The 23469-nt window shown below is 39.2% G+C and overlaps 1 protein-coding gene across 3 annotated transcripts in view; it reads right to left on the bottom strand.

The window, feature by feature from the left end:
* The window catches only part of LOC133583860 (receptor-type tyrosine-protein phosphatase gamma-like), a 941097-nt gene that overhangs the window by 729832 nt on the left and 187796 nt on the right, over positions 1 to 23469 (bottom strand). The window lies entirely within an intron of this gene.

Raw genomic sequence — 23469 nt, 5'->3', positions numbered from 1 at the left:
TGCAAAGGTTAGCGCGAAGAGAAAGCAGCGGCACTCTGCCTGAACACCTACTGGCCCACATAACATCCAACTGTGTCCTTAGCTGACAAACCACTCAAAAGCACGTTCACAGTGGGGAAAAGGTCAACAAAAAACACGCACACACAAAGTCGACCCTGCTCAAAGCGAACAAACATTTCTTTTTTGGGGTTTACATGTAATTAAATATGGTGGGTAAACTGTAAATCTAAGTCAGAACATATAATTATACATCCATCAATCAATCAATCACACACACCACCATTGGCAATATACAATAAACAATATAGACCGTATTTTCCAAACTTTTTTCCCACGCTTTGCATCCTGCGGCTTATAAAACGGTGCAGCTAATTTACGGATTATTCGCTATCAACCATAATGTTTTGTATTAAAAAAAGAGTGTTCATAAAACAGACAGAGACGCTGAAAAGGTGTGTTATTGTTAGTGCTATTGCGCCATCTTTTGGTTAAGTTCACTCTCTGCAGGTGCTGCGGGTTGAAAATGTATTGCCTGTTTTTGTTTCTTGAACCTGAAGTATTCGTTCAGCGCGTAACTGCTCAAAATGAGTGTTCATCCATTACTCCAAGCAACAGTTGTAAGTTTTACAATATAACTAAAACAATTCATACGTACTAAACCGTCCCATTTGTGAGGTCTGTAAGTGTTGTCATGCATATTTGTACGTGCTATCGTTCTGTCGTCAAGCTAGGGCTGTTAGTATGTTCGAATATGCTAACACGTTTACGAGTGTTTGTGTTAGTACAAAACTCAAAACCAGTGAAGTTGGTACGTTGTGTAAATTGTAAATAAAAAGAGAATACAGCCTTTCCTTTTAACAACACTCAGTAAACGTTTGGGAACTGAGGAGACACATTTTTGAAGATTTTCAGGTGGAATTCTTTACGATTCTTGCTTGATGTACAGCTTAAGTTGTTCAACAGTCCGGGGGTCTCCGCTGTGGTATTTTAGGCTTCATAATGCGAGACAGGTTTGGACTACAGGCAGGCCAATCTAGTACACGCACCCTTTTACTATGAAGCCACGCTGTTATAACACGTGGCTTGGCATTGTCTTGCTGAAATAAGCAGGGGCGTCCATGATAACGTTGCTTGGATGGCAACTTATGTTGCTCCAAAACCTGTCCGTACCTTTCAGCATTAATGATGCCTTTACAGAAGAGTAAGTTACCCTTTCGTTGGGCACTAATACACCCCCATACCATCACACATGCTGGATTTTCAACTTTGCGCCTATAACAATCCGGATGGTTATTTTCCTCTTTGGTCCAGAGAACACGACGTCCACAGTTTCTAAAAACAATTTGAAATGTGGACTCGACAGACCACAGAACACGTTTCCACTTTGCATCAGTCCATCTTATATGAGCTTGGGCCCAGCAAAGCCGGCCGCATTTCTGGGTGTTGTTGATAAATGGCTTTCGCTTTGCATAGTGGCGTTTTAACTGGCACTTACAGATGTAGCAACAAACCGTAGTTACTGACAGTGGTTTTCTGAAGTGTTCCTGAGCCCATGTGGTGATATCCTTTACACACTGATGTCGCTTTTTGATGCAATACCACCAGAGGGATTGAAGTTCTGTAATATCATCGCTTGCGTGCAGTGATTTCTCCAGATTCTAGATATTACAGACCTTAAATTCCTTGCATTGGCTCATTGAGAAATGTTGTTCTTAAACTGTTTGACAATTTGCTCCAGAATTTGTTCACAAAGTGGTGACCCTCGCCCCATCCTTGTTTGTGAATGACTGAGCATTTCATGCAAGCGGCTTTTATAAACAATCATGGCACCCACCTGTTCCAAATTAGCATGTTCACATGTGGGATGTTCCAGATAAGTGTTTGATGAGCATTCCTCAACTTTCTCAGTCTTTTTTGCCACTTGTGCCAGCTTTTTGAAACATGTTGCAAGCATCAAATTCCAAATGAGGTAATATTTGCAAAAAAATAACGTTTTCCAGTTAAGTATCTTGTCTTTGCAGTCTATTCAATTGAATATAAGTTGAAAAGGATTTTTATTTACCATTTACACAACGTGCCAACTTCACTGGTTTTGGGTTTTGTAATATAATTCAAAGTCACCCGAGCAAATGTGTTATTTTAGAAGTGTGTATAAAACTGGTGGGCCTGGTTATTATCATTATTGATCAAGTAACCCCTGCTGTACATCCGTCCGTGTCTTTACTCTAAAGTCCCGAGCCTCAACACAGTCAATAAAAGAACCAATAGTTGGTCCTTACTTTGAAAAATGCAATATTTCCAGCAGAAGGTATGTTTTCTCTGATAGTCCATCATGCACTTCTCAAAGTAAAAATATCGATAAAGCGCTTGAACATGATTTAGTTTCACTTTGCTAACTCAACATTGCAAGATGAGAAGAACACGAAGGAACTGGTAAAATACCTATTTCAAAATATGACTTTTTAAAAATGAATGAGCTCTCGCACTGAAGGCTGTGTTGCTCAATATCAATAAACACATGTTCACGCAACCAGAAGAACGACGGCTGAAAATCAAACAGATTCCAGCAACGCGGGAGACAATTTTTTAAGCACGACCACGTAAATGGACAACTTTTCAAGTTTGTGTCATAAATAATATTAAAAAAAAATCAAAACAGTGATGCGTTCGATGAACGTTGGAACAGCTAAAACTCACTATACTCTTATGTATTTTTTACATCTATAAAATATATCTTGTTCATTTTGATACATGCAGACAAAACTTCATTCTTAGGATAACTTTATCAAGTAAAATGTCAATACAATATTAACAATTTATTATCACGGTTACTGTGAGCAAAATGATCACGGTAATGAGCTGAAAAGGTACTTATACACACAAGGAAATATTTTTAACCAAGTTGTATTGTTAAAGGGGAACATTATCACCAGACCTATGTAAGTGTCAATCAGTGACGTGCGGTCACTAGAGGCAGGTGAGGCCCCGCCTCACCTGCCATCATGGAAAGAAAAAAAATGTAAAAAGAAAAAAATATATATTAAATTGTTAAATGTATCCAGTGATTATACTATAAAGTTATTTTCCATTTAACTTCACCAGTTTTAGATTATTTTTATTCAAAATCGCTGAATTTTGACATTTGCCGTTCAAATACTGAGAAGAGACGGTGCGGTGAACAGCAGCCAGTTGAGGCACGTCACTCAGTGCCTCAACATGGACGGACTTGGCTAACTGCTGGCCTGCTGTGCAGTGAGACCGTATTGCTATATGAACTATATTATACATTTCCATAGTTTAGTTAGCTGAGGTATATAATGTACAGTGTATTTTGTCAACAATTGTATGTGTGTAACGTATTTCTTGTGCTGAGCGATCATAAAACGACTGCAAAAGACGCACTGGCTGAGGCTCGCCTCCTGCACCCCCGCCGTAGAATTGTTATATCAACTAAAGCCCACACTTAAACTTTCCACGTGCAAAATTGAATCTATTTTTAAAAATTATTTCATAAGAAGCCAAAAAGTGCAAAAACAATAATGTTGGTGTTGGAGGAGTTGTGAATGACTGCAGGGACACAACATTAGATACACCTGCAGACTGCAGGTGTACCTAATTCACAACTCATCCAACACGAACATTATTGTTTTTGCACTTTTTGGCTTCTTATTAAATAACTTTTGTAACCTATTTTCATGGGCTTTCCTCTTTGTGATGTTAAGTTCCTGTTATGCGCTGTTATACAGTATATGCCTTGAGCTCTTATTTTGAAGGCGCTAAGAGCGGAAGTGATGTCAAGTTGCGGAGGTTTTTGAAAGAACGTAAATAAAGTGGTCCTGGTGTAAACTGGAGCCTCCGTGTTTGTTATTTTGTAGTTTCATACAGTATAGGCGACATTTATAAACCCTCGGTTACACTTTTTTAAATGGATTCAATCTTGCACGTGGAAAGTTTAAGTGAGGGCTTTAGTTGCGGCGCATGGACTTAATTTCTAAGTAAAGGTAAGGCCATAATAACGTTTTTTTTATTAAATGTGCTTTTTTGTGTGCTACAGCTTGTATGTGTAAAGTTAAAGTTAAGTTAAAGTACCAATGATTGTCACACACACACTAGGTGTAATGAAATTTGTCCTCTACATTTGATCCATCCCCTTGATCACCCCCTGGGAGGTGAGGGGAGCAGTGGGCAGCAGCGGCGCCGCGCCTGGGAATCATTTTTGGTGATTTAACCCCCAATTCCAACCCTTGATGCTGAGTGCCAAGCAGGGAAGAATGCTGGTATGAGCTTTTAAACATAACCCGTTAACTGCTGCCAATCAAATGGTGAATAAGATACTCTTTAGGGTTCATATGTTTGTAAATCTGACTGTGATGAAGTCAGCGCCTCACCAGCCATCAACCTCACCGCACGTCACTGGTCTCCAGAATATATTAATTGATGAAAATTGGGCTGTCTGCACTCTCAAAGTGCATGTTGTTGCCAAATGTATTTCATATGCTGTAAACCTAGTTCATAGTTGTTAGTTTCCTTTAATGTCAAACAAACACATACCAATCGCTGGTTAGAAGGCGATCGCCGAATTCGTCCTGGCTTTCTCCCGTGTCGCTGGCTGTCGTGTCGTTTTCGTCGGTTTCGCTTGCATACGGTTCAAACCGATATGGCTCAATAGCTTCAGTTTCTTCTTCAATTTCGTTTTCGCTACCTGCCTCCACACTACAATCATCCGTTTCAATACATGCGTAATCTGTTGAATTGCTTAAGCCGCTGAAATCCAAGTCTGAATCCGAGCTAATGTCGCTATAGCTTGCTGTTCTAACCGCCATGTTTGTTTGTATTGGCTTCACTGTGTGACGTCACAGGAAAATGGACGGGTGTATATAACGATGGTTAAAATCAGGCACTTTGAAGCTTTTTTTAGGGATATTGCGTGATGGGTAAAATTTTGAAAACAACTTCGAAAAATAAAATAAGCCACTGGGAACTGATTTTTAATGGTTTTAACCCTTCTGAAATTGTGATAATGTTCCCCTTTAAATCAATAACAGACAGACAGACACACAATCAACTTTCCCTGGCAGACAAATGATCAATAAGTATTGTTCTGCCTTTTTGAAAGCCACATTATTTGTATTTGATTGTTTAAATAAGTTTGTGTTTATAATATTGTTGGTACTTCTCAGTACTTTGATACTTTTCTAAATAAAGGGGACCACAACAAAATTGCATTATTGGCTTTATTATTTTTTTAAAGTTCTTAGTGTACATTAAACATATGTTTCTTATTGCAATTTGTCCTTAAATGAAATAGTGAACATACAAGACAACTTGTCTTTTAGTAGTAAGTAAACAAAGACTCCTAATTTAGCTGCTGAGGTATGCCTTAACATATTGTTTAATTTATTATTCTATTATTTTGTCAACATTATGAAGGACAAACTGTAAAATTATTAGTGTACTTATTCATTTACTGTTAATATCTGTTTATTTTCCATTCTAACATATTATATCTACACTTCTGTTAAAATGTAATAATTACTTATTCTTCTCTTTTTTGATACTTTACATTAGTTTTGGATGAGACCACCAATTTGGGTATCGATCCGATACCAAGTAGTTACAGGATCATACATTGGTCATATTCAAAATCCTCATGTGTCCAGCAACGTATTTCCTGAATTTATAAACATAATATGAATTAAAAAAAAACGAAATAAGATTTTGTGATGCTAAAAAGGATCGATGTAATCCACTAGATACACTCCTGTACTTGGTATCATTATAGTGGATGTTAGTTGTAGGTCCACCAATGCCGTTTGTTTACATTCATAAACGGTGTCATTAGCGTTGACGGTACTTTTTAGAGGTGGTGTAGTACCGAATATGATTCATTAGTATCGCGGTACTATACTAATACCGGTATACCGTACAACCCTCGTCTTTTGTATTTGTACATTTAAGCTTGTTAGTTCTAACTTGTTTCTACAGCACATGAGCAGTATATCTTCATCCATAGTTTTTGAAAATGTGAATATCAATTATGGTTTTACAAGAATTGTAATTTCAAACATTAATACTAACCATAGGGAGTTTTACAAAGGTTTATCATTAACATCGGTAATGGTAACATCCATAAATATTTGTAATTAAACAAATGATTTATTTAATTACAAATTAAGGTATATTAATTTGGAAGGTTTCACACAAGAAGACTACAGATGAGCACTGTTTTGGACAGTGATAAATAAAAAGACCTGGAGTGACAAACGCTGCTGGACAATATATTGTCTAAAAAATGATTGCAGTTAAACAATATTATTTAACATTATTTTGAGGCTAAATTGAGAACTAATATAAAATATTAAAAAAAAAGTAATAATAATAATAATAATAATAATAAAAGTAATCCTTTAAAATGCAATAAACTTGTATTTTTCAATAATATTTTTTACCATTGTAATTGGAAGGTCAATAACTTAACTATCCAAAATAAAATAAGTAAACAATCATCCATACATCTGTTTTTGAGGTCATAAAAATGTAAATGTACCCTTGATTTCTGACAGCAAAAAATATTAAACATTCTCAAGTGCAGTTTATTTCCGAGCTTGAAGAAGTAGATTGTGGTGGTTTGTTTTGCTGTCTTTTTGTTGCCGTCACTTTCCAACAAATTGGGCAAACTTACCCATTCGTCCGCGTTGATGGGCTTATATTGCTCACTCGTTTGAAGCTAAAATATATTTTGCTTTGCAATCATCTTTTTTTTCTTCTAACTAGCAAGTAGCGACTAGCGAGGCTCTGTCCATACATCCCGTGTGTGTAAGCTAGCGGTCTCGCCTACGCCCACAGAGACAACGAGTGTGGTTGACTGACAAGAGAATTAACTGTGTTCGTTTCATTCTACTATTGAATAAACGTGCTCGGGGTTTGACGCACAGAGTGAACTTGCTTGTACCCTGATTAAAAGTGACGGACCAAGAAAACAAACGCACGTGGACATGACAATTGGTCGGCCAATTTATCAAGTTCATTTTCATTTATTGTTCCGGTTATTGATTTATGGACCCAGGCTTTAAATCACAAATAGATGCTATATCACTTTTTTTTGTTAAACCAAAATTGCTTCACTCTGCTTAGAGGGCACTTGCTTTAAAACATTCCATAGGGGGTACTTTACTGAGAAAAGTTAAGAGCCGCTGTAGATTTATTTGATAAACAAAGATGACCAAAGTGTGTTGAAGACAATGTGCAGGGTCAGGAAGAAAGGGAGTCTAAAGCAGGCTTGACTAAGTGTGACTCAGTGTCTCCAAAGAGAACCCCTTTGGAACACCTGATCCTAGCTCAGGCCCCTTTACTGTATACTAATATTTTGGTACCGGTACCAAAATGGATTTTGATACTTTTCGGTACTTTGATACTTTTCTAAATAAAGGGGACCACAAAAAAATTGCATTTCTGGCTTTATTTCCACCAAAAATCTTAGGGTACATTAAACATATGTTTCTTATTGCAATTTTGTCCTAAATTAAAATAGTGAACATACTAGACCAGGGGTGCTCACACTTTTTCTGCAGGCGAGCTACTTTTCAATTGATCAAGTTGTGGGGATCTACCTCATTCATATATATAATTTACATTTACTTATTTATGAAACATATGTTTTTGTTAACAAGTTAAAGGTGTTTAATGATAATGCAAGCATGTTTAACACATATAGTTAATATTGTTAAAAAATTAAAGGTGTTTAATGATAATACAAGCATGTTTAATACACATAGTTAATATTGTTAAAAAATTAAAGGTGTTTAATGATAATACAAGCATGTTTAATACATTTAGTTAATATTGTTAACAACTTAAAGGTGTTTAAAGATAATACAAGCATGTTTAACACATATAGTTAATATTGTTAACAAGTTAAAGGTGTTTAATGATAATACAAGCATGTTTAACACATATAGTTAATATTGTTAAAAAATTAAAGGTGTTTAATGATAATACAAGAATGTTTAATACATATAGTTAATATTGTTAACAACTTAAAGGTGTTAAAGATAATACAAGCATGTTTAACACATATAGTTAATATTGTTAATAAGTTAAAGGTGTTTAAAGATAATACAAGCATGTTTAACACATATAGATTCCTTTCTTTCATGAAAACAAGAATATAAGTTGGTGTATTACCTGATTCCGATGACTTGCATTGATTGGAATCAGACAGTGGTGCTGATAACGTCCGCATTTTCGAATGTAGGAGAAAAAAAGTCCTCCTTTCTGTCCAATACCACATGAAAGTGGTTGGTTTTTGGCATCTTATTTGTCCAGCTTCCGTACTCCTTTGTATACACTTTACAAGAAATACATTGTCGGCAAACTCCGTAGCTTGCTAGCTTGTGCAAGCCAGCTTTCTGAGACTCTTATTTTGTTAGCGCAACTGTGCAACTGTGCAGTCGGTCTTTGGAGTTTTGACGACAGGTACGGCGCCAGAGTCTATTGAAATGAAGTGTTTCTCGCCTTCCAGTCGGTAATTTTAATGAGCTGGCAGCAGCCAGCGTCATCTCAGAAGACCCTCGGCTGCCGTGAATGTCAATCAAGTGACGAAAGTGACGTCATAGTGAAGATTTATGATCGTTCATTTTTAGGACTATTTTTTTAATGCCTGGCTGGTGATCGACTGACACACCCTCAGAGATCAACCGGTAGCTCGCGATTGACGTAATGAGCACCCCTGTACTAGACAATAATATATTGTCACCGTATCACATCAAGCCCCTTTTTTTGACTATTGACTTCTTTTTGCTTAAAGTATTGTAAGTAATATGAGAGAATAATGAAAAACTAACAGTAGTTCATTGATATTGTTACACAGCCTTCCTGTGTTTATGATTATAATTGTGTAATTAGTCAATGATATTGAACATTTAAAGTATCAGTATCAGCAATGGTATGACCAATACCACTTGGACCTCTGGTCAAGGGTCGTCGGAAGCCACCATACTGTGAAGATGTTACAGATAGTCTGAATCCGTGAGTTTTAGGGGTAACTGTACAAAATGAGCCACAGAGCTAGCCTAAAGCAGTAGCATGTTTACATTAGTGAAGTGAAGTGAATTATATTTATACAGCGCTTTTCTCTAGTGACTCAAAGCACTTTTACATAGTGAAACCCAATATCTACCGTATTTTTCGGAGTATAAGTCGCACCGGAGTATAAGTCGCACCTGCCGAAAATGCATAATAAAGAAGGAAAAAAAAAACATATATAAGTCGCACTTTTTGGGGGAAATTCATTTGATAAAACCCACCACCAAGAATAGACATTTGAAAGGCAATTTAAAATAAATAAAGAATAGTGAACAACAGGTTGAATAAGTGTACGTTATATGAGGCACAAATAACCAACTGAGAATGTGCCTGGTATGTTAACGTAACACAAGGCGTGTCTTACTGAAATTAAACAATGGATGTCCGCTAAGTTCTTGCAACTCAACGCCAAGAAAACGGAAATGCTGATTATCGGTCCTGCTAAACACCGACATTTATTTAATAATACCACCTTAACATTTGACAACCAAACAATTACACAAAGCGAATCAGTAAAGAATCTGGGTATTAACTTCGACCCAACTCTCTCGTTTGAGTCACACATTCAGAGTGTTACTAAAACGGCCTTCTTTCATCTACGTAATATCGCTAAAATTCGTTCTATTTTATCCGCTAGCGACGCTGAGATCATTATTCATGCGTTCGTTACGTCTCGACTACTGTAACGTATTATTTTCGTGTCTCCCTATGTCTAGCATTAAAAGATTACAATTGGTACAAAATGCGGCTGCTAGACTTTTGACAAGAACAAGAAAGTTTGATCATATTATGCCTATACTGGCTCACCTGCACTGGCTTCCTGTGCACTTAAGATGTGACTTTAAGGTTTTCCTACTTACGTATAAATTACTACACGGTCTAGCTCCGTCCTATCTTGTCGATTGTATATGCATATGTCCCGGCAAGAAATCTGCGTTCAAAGAACTCCGGCTTATTAGTGATTCCCAGAGCCCAAAAAAAGTCTGCGGGCTATAGAGCATTTTCTATTGGGGCTCCAGTACTATGGAATGCCCTGCCGGTAACAATTAGAGATGCTACCTCAGTAGAAGCATTTAAGTTCCATCTTAAAACTCATTTGTATACTTTAGCCTTTAAATAGACCCCCCTTTTAGACCAGTTGATCTGCCGTTTCTTTTCTTTTCTCCTCTGCTCCCCTCTTCCTTGTGGAGGGGGGGGGGGGCACAGGTCCGGTGGCCATGGATGAAGTGCTGGCTGTCCAGAGTCGGGACCCGGGGTGGACCGCTCGCCTGTGCATCGGCTGGGAACATCTCTGCGCTGCTGACCCGTCTCTGTCATGTCTGTGTAATCATGTTATGTTTTAGTCATGTTTTGTTTAGTTATTGGACTCTTTAGTTTCTGGCTTTGCACCCACTTGTCTTGTTTCCATGATTACCCATTAGTTTCACCTGTTCCACGTTTGGACTCATTGTGCACTCTTATTTGTCACCATAGCAACCCATTAGTTTTCACCTGTCACGTCACGCACCTGTTTCACGTTTTGAGTCACGCACCTGTTTTCGTTAATCATGTCTGTAGTATTTAAGTTCATTGTTTTTCAGTTTGTCTTTCTGGTGACATCCCCACATTTATGCTCGGCACATTTCTGACTCTTTTTTTCATGTCCATCGTTCACGCTGCTCCTTTTTTGTCCATGCCAAGTAAGTTTTGTTTATTATTGCCACAGTTAGTGTTTTTTGTTGTTCGTAGTTTTTGCCTTTGTGCAAGTATTTGGTTTCATAGTTTGTTCTCCGCCATTGTGCGCGCCTTTTGTTTACTTCTTTTTTTGTAGTTCTAGTGTTTCAATAAAAAATGTCTCGCCCGAGCCAACTTTCCGTTGCATCCCAGAAAAACTAAACCCCAGGACCAAGTCATGACAGTCTCCGCTCGGGATGGTTTCCTGCTGACCCCACTATGGACTGGACTCTTACTATTATGTTGGATCCACTATGGACTGGACTCTCACAATATTATGTCAGACCCACTCGACATCCATTGCATTCGGTCTCCCCTAGAGGGGGGGGGGGGGGGGGGGGGGGGTAAAGTGTCTTGCCCATGGACACAACGGCAGTGACTAGGATGGCGGAAGCGGGGATCGAACCCGGAACCCTCAAGTTCCGGTACATATTCCGTACAATTGACCACTAAATGGTAACACCCCAATAAGTTTTTCAACTTGTTTAAGTCGGGGTCCACGTAAATCAATTCATGGTACAAATAAATACTATCAGCATAATACAGTCATCCCACAGGTTAATCATCAGAGTATATACATTGAATTATTTACATTATGTACAATATTTACAATCCGGGGGGTGGAATGAGGAGGGTTTAGTTGATATCAGCACTTCAGTCATCAACAATTGCATCATCAGAAACAGTGTAGGTCTGACTTGGTAAGATATGTACAGTGAGCAGAGAACATAGTGAGTTCAGAAAGTATAAGAAAAAGTATATACATTTGATTATTCAAATTTGGTTATTTACAATCTGGGGAGGTGGGATGTGGAAGGGGGAGGGTGTTAGTCAAGGGTTGAGGTTGACTGGAGGTGTTCTTTTAGTACGGTTTTGAAGGAGGATAGAGATGCACTTTCTTTTACACCTGTTGGGAGTGCATTGCACATTGATGTGGCATAGAAATAGGAATGAGTTAAGACCTTTGTTAGATCGGAATCCGGGTTTAACGTGGTTAGTGGAGCTCCCCCTGGTGTTGTGGTTATGGCAGTCATTTACGTTAAGGAAGTAGTTTGACATGTACTTCGATATCAGGGAGGTGTAGCGGATTTTATATACTGCCCCCACATTAATGTTATCACTTAGCCTGTGTGCTAACGATAGCATGATAACAGTCGGCATGTTTCATTTACCACGTTATATGACTCAAAGGTGTGGAAATAGAAAAAGTTAGCAAGCTTAAGTTAGCTTGCTAGCATGCTATGGTTTGCATGCTAACAGCTAACAGTTGTCACATACCAAATTATATGACTCTGGGATAAACGGTTGCAAAACTAGCTCAGGCCATCCAGCCAAAACCAATAATTGGACGTCAAAACCTTTTAGCCAGGGTTAAAGTAGACAAGTGTGTGAACAAAAGCACCGAGCTACGTGAAAGTATGGCTGTGCTTAGGGCTGCAACTAACAACTAATTAGATAAATCGATTAATCTGTTGATTATTATTTTGATTAATCGATTAATAATCGGATAAAAGAAACAAACTACATTTATATCCTTTCCGGTATTTTATTGAAAACAAACAGCATACTGGCACCATACTTATTTTGATTATTGTTTCTCAGCTGTTTGTAAATGTTGCAGTTTATAAATAAAGGTTTATAAAAAAATGTTTTTTTTTTATTTAAAAAAATAAATAAATAAAAAATAGCCTCTGCGCATAGTATGGATCCAACGAATCGATGACTAAATTAAACGCCAACTATTTTTTATAATCGATTTTAATCGATTAGTTGTTGCAGCCCTAGCTGTGCTACAAAGTTAGTCGGAGGGTTCTGCTGGAAATATCCGCCATTATAACGGCGATTATTATGGGCCATTCAAATGGCCCATAGCGATTATTTTTTGGAATAGCATTGCCATGGTAACACAAAATGTCCCCACCTTATAGTTCCCTCGTCGGCACGAACTAGACCTTTCCGACAGTATAACACAGTGGTTCTTAACCTGGGTTCGATCGAACTAGGTGAGTCGGGCTCAGGGGTTCGGCGGAGGTCGAGACACACCCGACTCATCGTGTAAATAAAAACTTCTCCCTGTCGGCGTATTACGGATATGGCAACAGCAGAAGTCAGACTGATTTGCAGGTGTGTCATTTGTTGTGAGTTTATGCACTGTGTTGGTTTTGTTCTTTGAACAAGGTGATGTTCATGCACGGTTCATTTTGTGCACCAGTAAAAAAACATGGTAACACTTTAGTATGGGGAACATATTCACCATTAATTAGTTGCTTATTAACATGCAAATTAGTAACGTATTGGCTCTTAACTAGTCATTATTACGTACTTACTTAACCTTAACCCTCTAACCCTAACCCTCACCAAATAACTCTAAATTAAGTCTTTGTTACTTAGAATATGTTCCCCATACTAAAGTGTTACCAAAAACATCACTTTGTCTTGAATTTGAAAAAAAAACATTTTATTTTTCACTAAAGAAGGGTTCGGTGAATGTGCATATGAAACTGGTGGGGTTCGGTACCTCCAAAAAGGTTAAGAACCACTGGTCTCACATGTGGGGGTTTGTTGGCCGGATCGTCGCGTATTCGATGTAAGAGAAACGTGCGAAACAAGAATAATATTATTAAAAGTTGAAGTATGAGCAATAATAATATGGGCTGCTTGCACTGCAGCAGGCCCAGAATAATAATTTTGATAACATAATACAACTGGAATGATGCAATATTTCACCACATACGTCAGCATATCGATTCGGAGCATTTGTAACCCGTTTTGAAATGCTTCTATTATCATTTATATGCCAAAAAAACCCATGGTTAAAAAGATATCAGCGTGTGTATAAGTACCGTATTTTTCGGACTATAAGTCGCAGTTTTTTTCATAGTTTCATAGGTGCGACTTATACTCAGGAGCGATTTATGTGTGAAATTATTAACACATTACCGTAAAATATCAAATAATATTATTTAGCTCATTCACGTAAGAGACTAGACAAGGGGTCGGCAACCCGCGGCTCCGGAGCCGCATGCGGCTCTTTGATCACTCTGATGCGGCTCAGCTGCTTACTTGCTGACACCCCCGATTTTCCCGGGAGACTTCCGGATTTTGTTGCCTCTCGCAGAAACCTCCCGGGATTAATAATCTCCAATTTTCACCCTAACAATGATACTTAGGGCGTGCCGTGATGGTACAGCATTTAGCGCCCTCTACAACCTGTATAAACAGCGTGCCAGCCGAGCCTCTTTTTAATGCATCTTATGTTTACACACATAAACAACAGCAAGGCATACTTGGTCAACAGCCACACAGGTTACACTGACGGTGTCCATATAAAACAACTTTAACACTCTTACTAATAATGCGCCACACTTTGAATCAAAACCAAACAAGAATGACAAACACATTTCGGGAGAACATCTGCACCTTAACACAGCATAAACACAACAGAAAAAATACCCAGAATCCCATGCAGCCCTGACTCTTCCGGGCTACATTATACACTTCTGCTACCACCAAACATCCCCCCCCCGCCACCCCCCCTGTGCGTCGGTTGAGGTGGGCGGGGTTTGGTAGCGGGGGGGTGTATAATGTAGCCCGGAAGAGTTAGGGCTGCATGGGATTCTGGGTATTTGTTCTGTCGTGTTTATGTTGTGTTACGGTGCAGATGTTCTCCCGAAATGTGTTTGTCATTCGTGTTTGGTGTGGGTTCACTCACATTATTAGTAAGAGTGTTCAATTTTTTTATACCTCCACCGTCAGTGTAACCTGTGTGGTTGTGTCATGTCTGTGTAATCATGTTTTGTTTTAAGTCATGTTTTGTTTAGTTTCTGGCTTTTCACTCCCTTGTCTTGTTTGCATGATTACCCATTAGTTTCACCTGTTCCACGTTTGGACTCATTGTGCACTCTTGTTTGTCACCATAGCAACCATTAGTTTTCACCTGTCACGTCACGCACCTGTTTCACGTCTTGAGTCACGCACCTGTTTTCGTTAATCATGTCTGTAGTATTTAAGTTCAGTGTTTTTCAGTTTGTCTTTCTGACGACCTCACACCACATTTATGCTCTGTCCATTTTTTCATGTCCATTGTTCACGCTGCTCCTTTTTTGTCCATGCCAAGTAAGTTTTCTTTATTCAAGCCATAGTTTGCAAGTTTTGTTTAATTGTTCATAGTTTATTCTCCGCCACTGTGCGCGCTTTTTGTTTGATCCTTGTTTTTGTATTTATAGTTAATAAATAAATCATGTACCTTCATTCCCGTCTCGCCCGTGCCAACTTTCCGTTGCATACGAGAAAAGCAAACACCCAAGATCAAGTCAAGACAGGTTGTTGACCAAGTATGCCTTGCTGTCACTTACGTGAGCAAGCAGAAGCCCCATACACTGTGTGGCTGGGCCGGCACGCTGGTTGTAGCGGGCGTTAAATGATGTACCTTCACGGCACGTTCGAGAGAACAGTTGCCTTGAAATTCGTAGTCTATCGGAAAAATCGGGAGGGTTGACAAGAATGACACCGTCAAGCGCCATTCATATAAAACCCGCGGGCCGCGCTAACATCAAATTTTCATATTAAGGTGTGGACCGCGTGTCTGAGACCCTCGCTTTATACATAGCATAAAGCAAAAAAAAACTTTGTATGCAGTGTTATTTCATGTTAAATTTCAAAAGATTTTTGTGGCTCCCATTGTTTTCTTTAATTTGTGAAACTGGTCAAAATGGCTCTTTGACTGGTAAAGGTTCCCGACCCCTGGACTAGACGTATAAGATTTCATGGGATTTAGCGATTAGGAGTGACAGATTGTTTGGTAAATGTATAGAATGTTCTATATGTTATAGTTATTTGAATGACTCTTACCATAATATGTTACGTTAACATACCAGTTGGTTATTTATGCCTCATATAACGTACACTTATTCAGCCTGTTGTTCACTATTCTTTATTTAATTTAAATTGCCTTTCAAATGTCTATTCTTGGTGTTGGCTTTTATCAAATACATTTTTGTTGTTTTCTTTCTTTATTATGCATTTTCGGCCGGTGCGAGTTATACTCTGGAGCGACTTATACTCCAAAAAAATACGGTACTTTTTCAGCACTTCAGACAATATGAGGACTGCAGTGACGTGCGGTGAGGTTGATGGCTGGTGAGGCACTGACTTCATCACAGTCAGATTTACAAACATATTTAACCCTAAAGAGTATCTTATTCACCATTTGATTGGCAGCAGTTAACGGGTTGTGTTTAAAAGCTCATACCAGCATTCTTCCCTGCTTGGCACTCAGCATCAAGGGTTGGAATTGGGGGTTAAATTACCAAAAATGATTCCCAGGCGTGGCGCCGCTGCTGCCCACTGCTCCCCTCACCTCCCAGGGGGTGAACAAGGGGATGGGTCAAATGCAGACGACAAATTTCATTACACCTAGTGTGTGTGTGACAATCATTGGTACTTTAACTTAACTTTAACTTTACACATACAAACTGTAGCACACAAAAAAGCACATTTAATAAAAAAAATGTATTATGGTCTTACCTTTACTTATAAATGAAGTCCATGCGCCACAACTAAAGCCCTCACTTAAACTTTCCACGTGCAAGATTGAATCTATTTAAAAAAGTGTAACCGAGGGTTTATAAATGTCGCCTATACTGTATGAAACTACAAAATAACAAACACGGAGGCTCCAGTTTACACAAGGACCACTTCATTTACCTTCTTTCAAAAACCTCCGCAACGTGACATCACTTCCGCTCTTAGCACCTTCAAAATAAGAGCTCAAGGCATATACTGTATAACAGCGCATAACAGGAACGTAACATCACAAAGAGGAAAGCCCATGAAAATAGGTTACAAAAGTTATTTAATGAGAAGCCAAAAAGTGCAAAAACAATAATGTTCGTGTTGGAGGAGTTGTGAATTAGATACACCTTCAGTCTGCAGGTGTACCTAATGTTGTGGCCCTGCAGACATTCGCAACTCCTCCAACACAAACATTATTGTTTTTGCACTTTTTGGCTTCTTATGAAATTTTTTTTTTTAAATAGATTCAATCTTGCACGTGGAAAGTTTAAGTGTGGGCTTTAGTTGATATAACAATTCTACGGCGGGGGTGCAGGAGGCGGGGTTACTGGAGCCTCAGCCAGTGCGTCTTTTGCAGCCGTTTTATGATCGCTCAGCCCAAGAAATACTTTACACACATACAGTTGTTGACAAAATACACTGTACATTATATACCTCAGCTAACTAAACTATGGAAATGTATAATATAGTTCATATAGCAATACAGTCTCACTGCACAGCAGGCCAGCAGTTAGCCGAGTCCGGAATCCATGTTGAGGCACTGAGTGACGTGCCTCCACTGGCTGCTGTTCACCGCATCGTCTCTTCTCAGTATTTGAACGGCAAATGTGAAAATTCAGCGATTTTGAATAAAAATAATCTAAAACTGGTGAAGTTAAATGGAAAATAACTTTATAGTATAATCACTGGATACATATAACAATTTAATATATATTCTTTTCTTTTTACATTTTTTTCTTTCCATGATGGCAGGTGAGGCCCCGCCTCACCTGCCTCTAGTGACCGCACGTCACTGCTAAATGTACGCTATTAACAAACATGCTTTACAATACAGAATAGAATATTTTTTTGATAACCTGACAATACAAATTGTACACCATGTCATAATTAACGTCGGTTGCTGGACGTCAGGTTATCATGATTTGTATCGTTTTTACTGGATATTTTCATTTTTTCATGTATTTATTTATTTCAGGCAATGACGTAAAGAAGTACAAGTTGACAAAACATAATAATATAAATTAATATAGTCCATGATTGTCCAGTTTTGCCTGAAAGGGAGTGGGAAGAAGTTAATTTATTTAATCCCACCCCCAGTTCTCCATTCAGTGATTATTCACATGAGTTTCACTCTTACTTTGTTCAAGGATTATAATCAGGGGCGCCGAAAAGGGGGGGGTAAAGGAGATGGATTCTAGGGGCCCATGATAGAGGGGGGCCCAGAGAGGCCCCTAATGATGATGAAATTATAATACAGAAAAAATAATGACACTGTGTTGGGGGCCTTGTAAAGATTGTTTTCATGGGGCCCAAAATCCCTAGCGGCGCCCCTGATTATAATACAGATGTTGTATCGTAGTGGCATTACCACACGTAACAATAATCATTACACTGTAACAATAATTTGTATCAACAATGTAGGAATAATGAATATACCAACAATGGTAATAGACAACATAGCAATAATGGTAAGGAAACATTGAGCACATGTTAACACTTTGAGACAGAGTACAACAGCAGGTCAAATTAAAGATTCTAATCCCTCTATTTGAACCAGACCCCATGTTTGCATAATAGTTTAAATCCATTAATAGTTTGGCATTGCTTGTGTTGTAAATCCAGTTTGTTCCATAGTTTTACTCCGCATACAGACACACAAAAACGTTTATGAGTGGTTTAAACTCTCGGCAATAAGAAATATCAAAAGCCTTTCAATTTATGAACCTGCACTCGTCTTATAGAAAAAAAAAAAACGTTGTAGATTAGGCAGCAATCATTTGTTAAATGCTTTATATAAGATTGTATAGATTTTAGGCCATATCGCTCAATCCCTAAAAACCACCCCCTCCCAACTTTTTTTTTTTTTTTTTACAAACCCCGTTTCCATATGAGTTGGGAAATTGTGTTAGATGTAAATATAAACGGAATACAATGATTTGAAAATCTTTTTCAACCCATATTCAATTGAATGCACTACAAAGACAAGATATTTGATGTTCAAACTCATAAACTTATTTTTTTTTTTTGCAAATAATAATTAACTTAGATTTCATGGCTGCAACACGTGCCAAAGTAGTTGGGAAAGGGCATGTTCACCACTGTGTTACATGGCCTTTCCTTTTAACAACACTCAGTAAACGTTTGGGAACTGAGGAGACACATTTTTTAAGCTTCTCAGGTGGAATTCTTTCCCATTCTTGCTTGATGTACAGCTTAAGTTGTTCAACAGTCCGGGGGTCTCCGGTCAGGTATTTTAGGCTTCATAATGCGCCACACATTTTCAATGGGAGACAGGTCTGGACAGGCCAGTCTAGTACTATGAAGCCACGTTGATGTAACACGTGGCTTGGCATTGTCTTGCTGAAATAAGCAGGGGCGTCCATGGTAACGTTGCTTGGATGGCAACATATGTTGCTCCAAAACCTGAATGTACCTTTCAGCATTAATGGCGCATTCACAAATGTGTAAGTTACCCTTTCTTTGGGCACTAATACACCCCCATACCATCACAGATGCTGGCTTTTCAACTTTGCGCCAATAACAATCCGGATGGTTCTTTTCCTCTTTGGTCCTGAGGACACGACGTCCAGAGTTTCCAAAAATAATTTAAAATGTGGACTCGTCAGACCACTTTTCCACTTTATATCAGTCCATCTTAGATGAGCTCAGGCCCAGCGAAGCCGACGGCGTTTCTGGGTGTTGTTGATAAACGGTTTTTGCCTTGCATAGGAGAGTTTTAACTTGCATTTACAGATGTAGCGACCAACTGTAGTTACTGACAGTGGGTTTCTGAAGTGTTCCTGAGCCCATGTAGTGATATCCTTTACACACTGATGTCGCTTGTTGACGCAGTACAGCCCGAGGGATCGAAGGTCACAGGCTTAGCTGCTTATGTGCAGTGATTTCTCCAGATTCTCTGAACCCTTTGATGATATTACGGACCGTAGATGGTGAAATCCCTAAATTCCTTGCAATAGCTGGTTGAAAAAGGGTTTTCTTCAACTGCTCACGCATTTGTTGACAAAGTGGTGACCCTCGCCCCATACTTGTTTGTGAATGACTGAGCATTTCATGGAATCTACTTTTATACCCAATCATGGCACCCACCTGTTCCCAATTTGCCTGTTCACCTGTGGGATGTTCCAAATAAGTGTTTGATGAGCATTCCTCAACTTTATCAGTATTTATTGCCGCCTTTCCCAACTTCTTTGTCACGTGTTGCTGGCATCAAATTCTAAAGTTAATGATTATTTGCAAAAAATGTTTATCAGTTTGAACATCAAATATCTTGTCTTTGTAGTGCATTCGATTTAATATGGGTTGAAAAAGATTTGCAAATCATTGTATTCCGTTTATATTTACATCTAACACAATTTCCCAACTCATATGGAAACGGGGTGTGTAAAAAGGAAGAGTCCTATGATGTGTGAACAATGGGGGTTGTGAGCACCAGAGAAACATGGCAGGCTTGTGCGTGTGATTGGATGTCGATCAGAGCAATGCAGAGATTTCCCTCCACCCAGCATGTTTTCTGGAGCATTGGCCAAGGGCAAAGAAAGACACTACCACACACACACACACACACACACACACACAAAGTGAAGCCCAACAGGGCAGATCATCGTCTATGAAGCAGAAACACTGGGAGGCAAAAGGCATGCAGGGCAGACTGAGCAGCACAGGAAGTATGGCTGCCACATCGATCGTCCTCTGAATAGTTTAGTCCGTGTCAAAACGTCCACAAAAGCGCACTTGGCCTTCAAAGCAGCGTCATCCCCACCGCCCTCACTGATTGCAGCAGAACCTAATGGACCCCCACCCCCATGAACACACACATGCTCGGTTAATTAATAGCCAGTGCTCAGCGGGCAAGGTCACGCTGCTGTGGGAGCGGAGACAATGGCATGAAAGCGACACCTGCAGCAGGACATGAGACAGGAGCTGTTAACGCACACCTCCATGAGAGCTGCCATGAGTCATCACCCTCATTTACCCTCGTCCACGCTTTGTTGCCATTTGTCTTCGCAGGCACCTGACGGAGGAGGAGAGCTCGTCAGCGACTCTACGGGCAACCGACGTCAATTATGACATAATGTGCAATTTGTTTTGTCGGGTTATTAAAACAACATATTATTCTGTATTGTAAGACATGTTTGTTTTTAGCGTACATTTAGTGATGTAATGCATACTTGCCAACCCTCCCGGATTTTCCGGGAGACTCCCGAAATACAGCGCCTCTCCCGAAAACCTCCCAGGACAAATTTTCTCCCGAAAATCTCCCGAAATTCAGGCGGACCTGAGTGACGTGTCGACAGCCTGTTTTCACGCCCGCTTTCCCACAATATAAACAGCGTGCCTGCCCAATCATGTTATAACTGTAGAATGATCGAGGGCGAGTTCTTGGTTTCTTATGTGGGTTTATTGTTAGGCAGTTTCATTAACGTCCTCCCAGCGCGGCAACAACACACAACAACAGCAGTCACGTTTTCGTCTATCGTAAAGCAGTTTGTCTGCCGTAAACAGCAATGTTGTGACACTCTTAAACAGGACAATACTGCCCTCTACTGTACATGCATATGTGACAATAACATCTACAGCTTTTAGAGAGTGCAGTGCACAACTGGAGACGAAGCAGAATGCATCATCAGCATGGTTAGAAAAATAGTGACAGAGAATAGAACAAGGATGGACAATTCAACCCTTAACTCAACAATGAGTAGATGACTGTTATGTGTGTGTATATGTGGAAATAAATGAACACTGAAATTCAAGTATTTATTTTATTTATTTATATATATATATATATATATATATATATATATATATATATATATATATATATATATATATATATATAGCTATAGCTAGAATTCACTGAAAGTCAAGTATTTCTTATATATATATTTATATAATAAATACCTGACTTGGTGAATTCTAGCTGAAAATATACTCCTCCCCTTTTAACCACGCCCCCAGCCACCCCGAAATTGGAGGTCTCAAGGTTGGCAAGTATGATGTAATGATATGAACATTTCATATCAGTTTTTATTAACTAAAATGATCCCCATATTGTCTAAAGCAGTGGTTCTTAACCTGGGTTCGATCGAACCCTAGGGGTTCGGTGAGTCGGTGGAGGTCAAAACACACCCGACTCATCGTGAAAATACAAACTTCTCCCTATTGGCGTATTACGGATACGGCAACAGCTGACTGGTTTGCAGGTGTGTATTTTGTTGTGAGTTAATGCACTGTGTTGGTTTTGTTGTTTGAACAACTTAAAGGCCTACTGAAACCCACTACTACCGACCACGCAGTCTGATAGTTTATATATCAATGATGAAATCTTAACATTGCAACACATGCCAATACGGCCGGGTTAGCTTACTAAAGTGCAATTTTAAATTTTGCGCGAAATATCCTGCTGAAAACGTCTCGGTATGATAACGCCGGCACGTGACGTCACGGATTGTAGAGGACATTTTGGGACAGCATGGTGGCCAGCTATTAAGTCGTCTGTTTTCATCGCAAAATTCCACAGTATTCTGGACATCTGTGTTGGTGAATCTTTTGCAATTTGTTCAATGAACAATGGAGACAGCAAAGAAGAAAGCTGTAGGTGGGAAGCGGTGTATTGCGGGCGGCTGCAGCAACACAAACACAGCCGGTGTTTCATTGTTTACATTCCCGAAAGATGACAGTCAAGCTTTACCATTGGCCTGTGGAGAACTGGGACAACAGAGACTCTTACCAGGAGGACTTTGAGTTGGATGCGCAGACGCGGTACCGTGAGTACGCATGCAGCTGCGGCTTTCAAACATTTGATCGTTTGCCCGTACGTGCGTGCCGCTATGTGCATGTCACGTACGTAACTATGAAGACTTTGGGGAAATATATGTGCTGTATGAACTTTGGGGAGGTGAACGGTACTTTGAGCTGTGGGATTGAGTGTGTTGTGCAGGTGTTTGAGTTGTATTGGCGGGTTATATGGACGGGAGGGGGGAGGTGTTTGTTATGCGGGATTAATTTGTGGCATATTAAATATAAGCCTGGTTGTGTTGTGGCTAATAGAGTATATATATGTCTTGTGTTTATTTACTGTTTTAGTCATTCCCAGCTGAATATCAGGTCCGACCCGCCTCTCACAGCATCTTCCCTATCTGAATCGCTCCCACTGCCCTCTAGTCCTTCACTCTCACTTTCCTCATCCACAAATCTTTCATCCTCGCTCAAATTAATGGGAAATCGTCGCTTTCTCGGTCCGAATCACTCTCGCTGCTGGTGGCCATGATTGTAAACCAGGGCCGGCCCGTGGCATAGGCCGTATAGGCAAATGCTAAGGGCGCCGTCCATCAGGGGGCGCCACGCCAGTGCCACAAATGTTGGAGAGAAAAAAAAAAGAAAAAAAAAGTTGTTACTATTATTTCTAAATACAAAAAATAATCCCACGTTAATTAAAATGCAAAGTAAAGCCTATTTAATAGAAATATTATTTGTTACAACATTACGTACATCCCCGTTTAAATAAGAAAATCGCATTTCAGTAGGCCTTTAAGCTGTACATCAAGCAAGAATGGGAAACAATTCCACTTGAGAAGCTTAAAAAATGTGTCTCAGTTCCCAAATGTTTACCGAGTAATGTTAAAAGGAAAGGCCATGTAACACAGTGGTGAACATGCCCTTTCCCAACTACTTTGGCATGTGTTGCAGCCATGAAATTCTAAGTTAACGATTATTTGGCAAAAAAAAATAAAGTTTATGAGTTCAAATATCTTGTCTTTGTAGTGCATTCAACTGAATATGGGTTGAAAAGGATTTGCAAATCATTGTATTCCGTTTATATTTACATCTAACACAATTTCCCAACTCATATGGAAACGG

This window comes from Nerophis lumbriciformis, linkage group LG03 (assembly GCF_033978685.3).
Source record: "Nerophis lumbriciformis linkage group LG03, RoL_Nlum_v2.1, whole genome shotgun sequence".
Lineage (NCBI taxonomy): Eukaryota > Metazoa > Chordata > Actinopteri > Syngnathiformes > Syngnathidae > Nerophis > Nerophis lumbriciformis.
The sequence above is the reverse complement of the archived record's forward strand: the minus strand, read 5'-3'. Positions and strand labels throughout refer to the sequence as shown.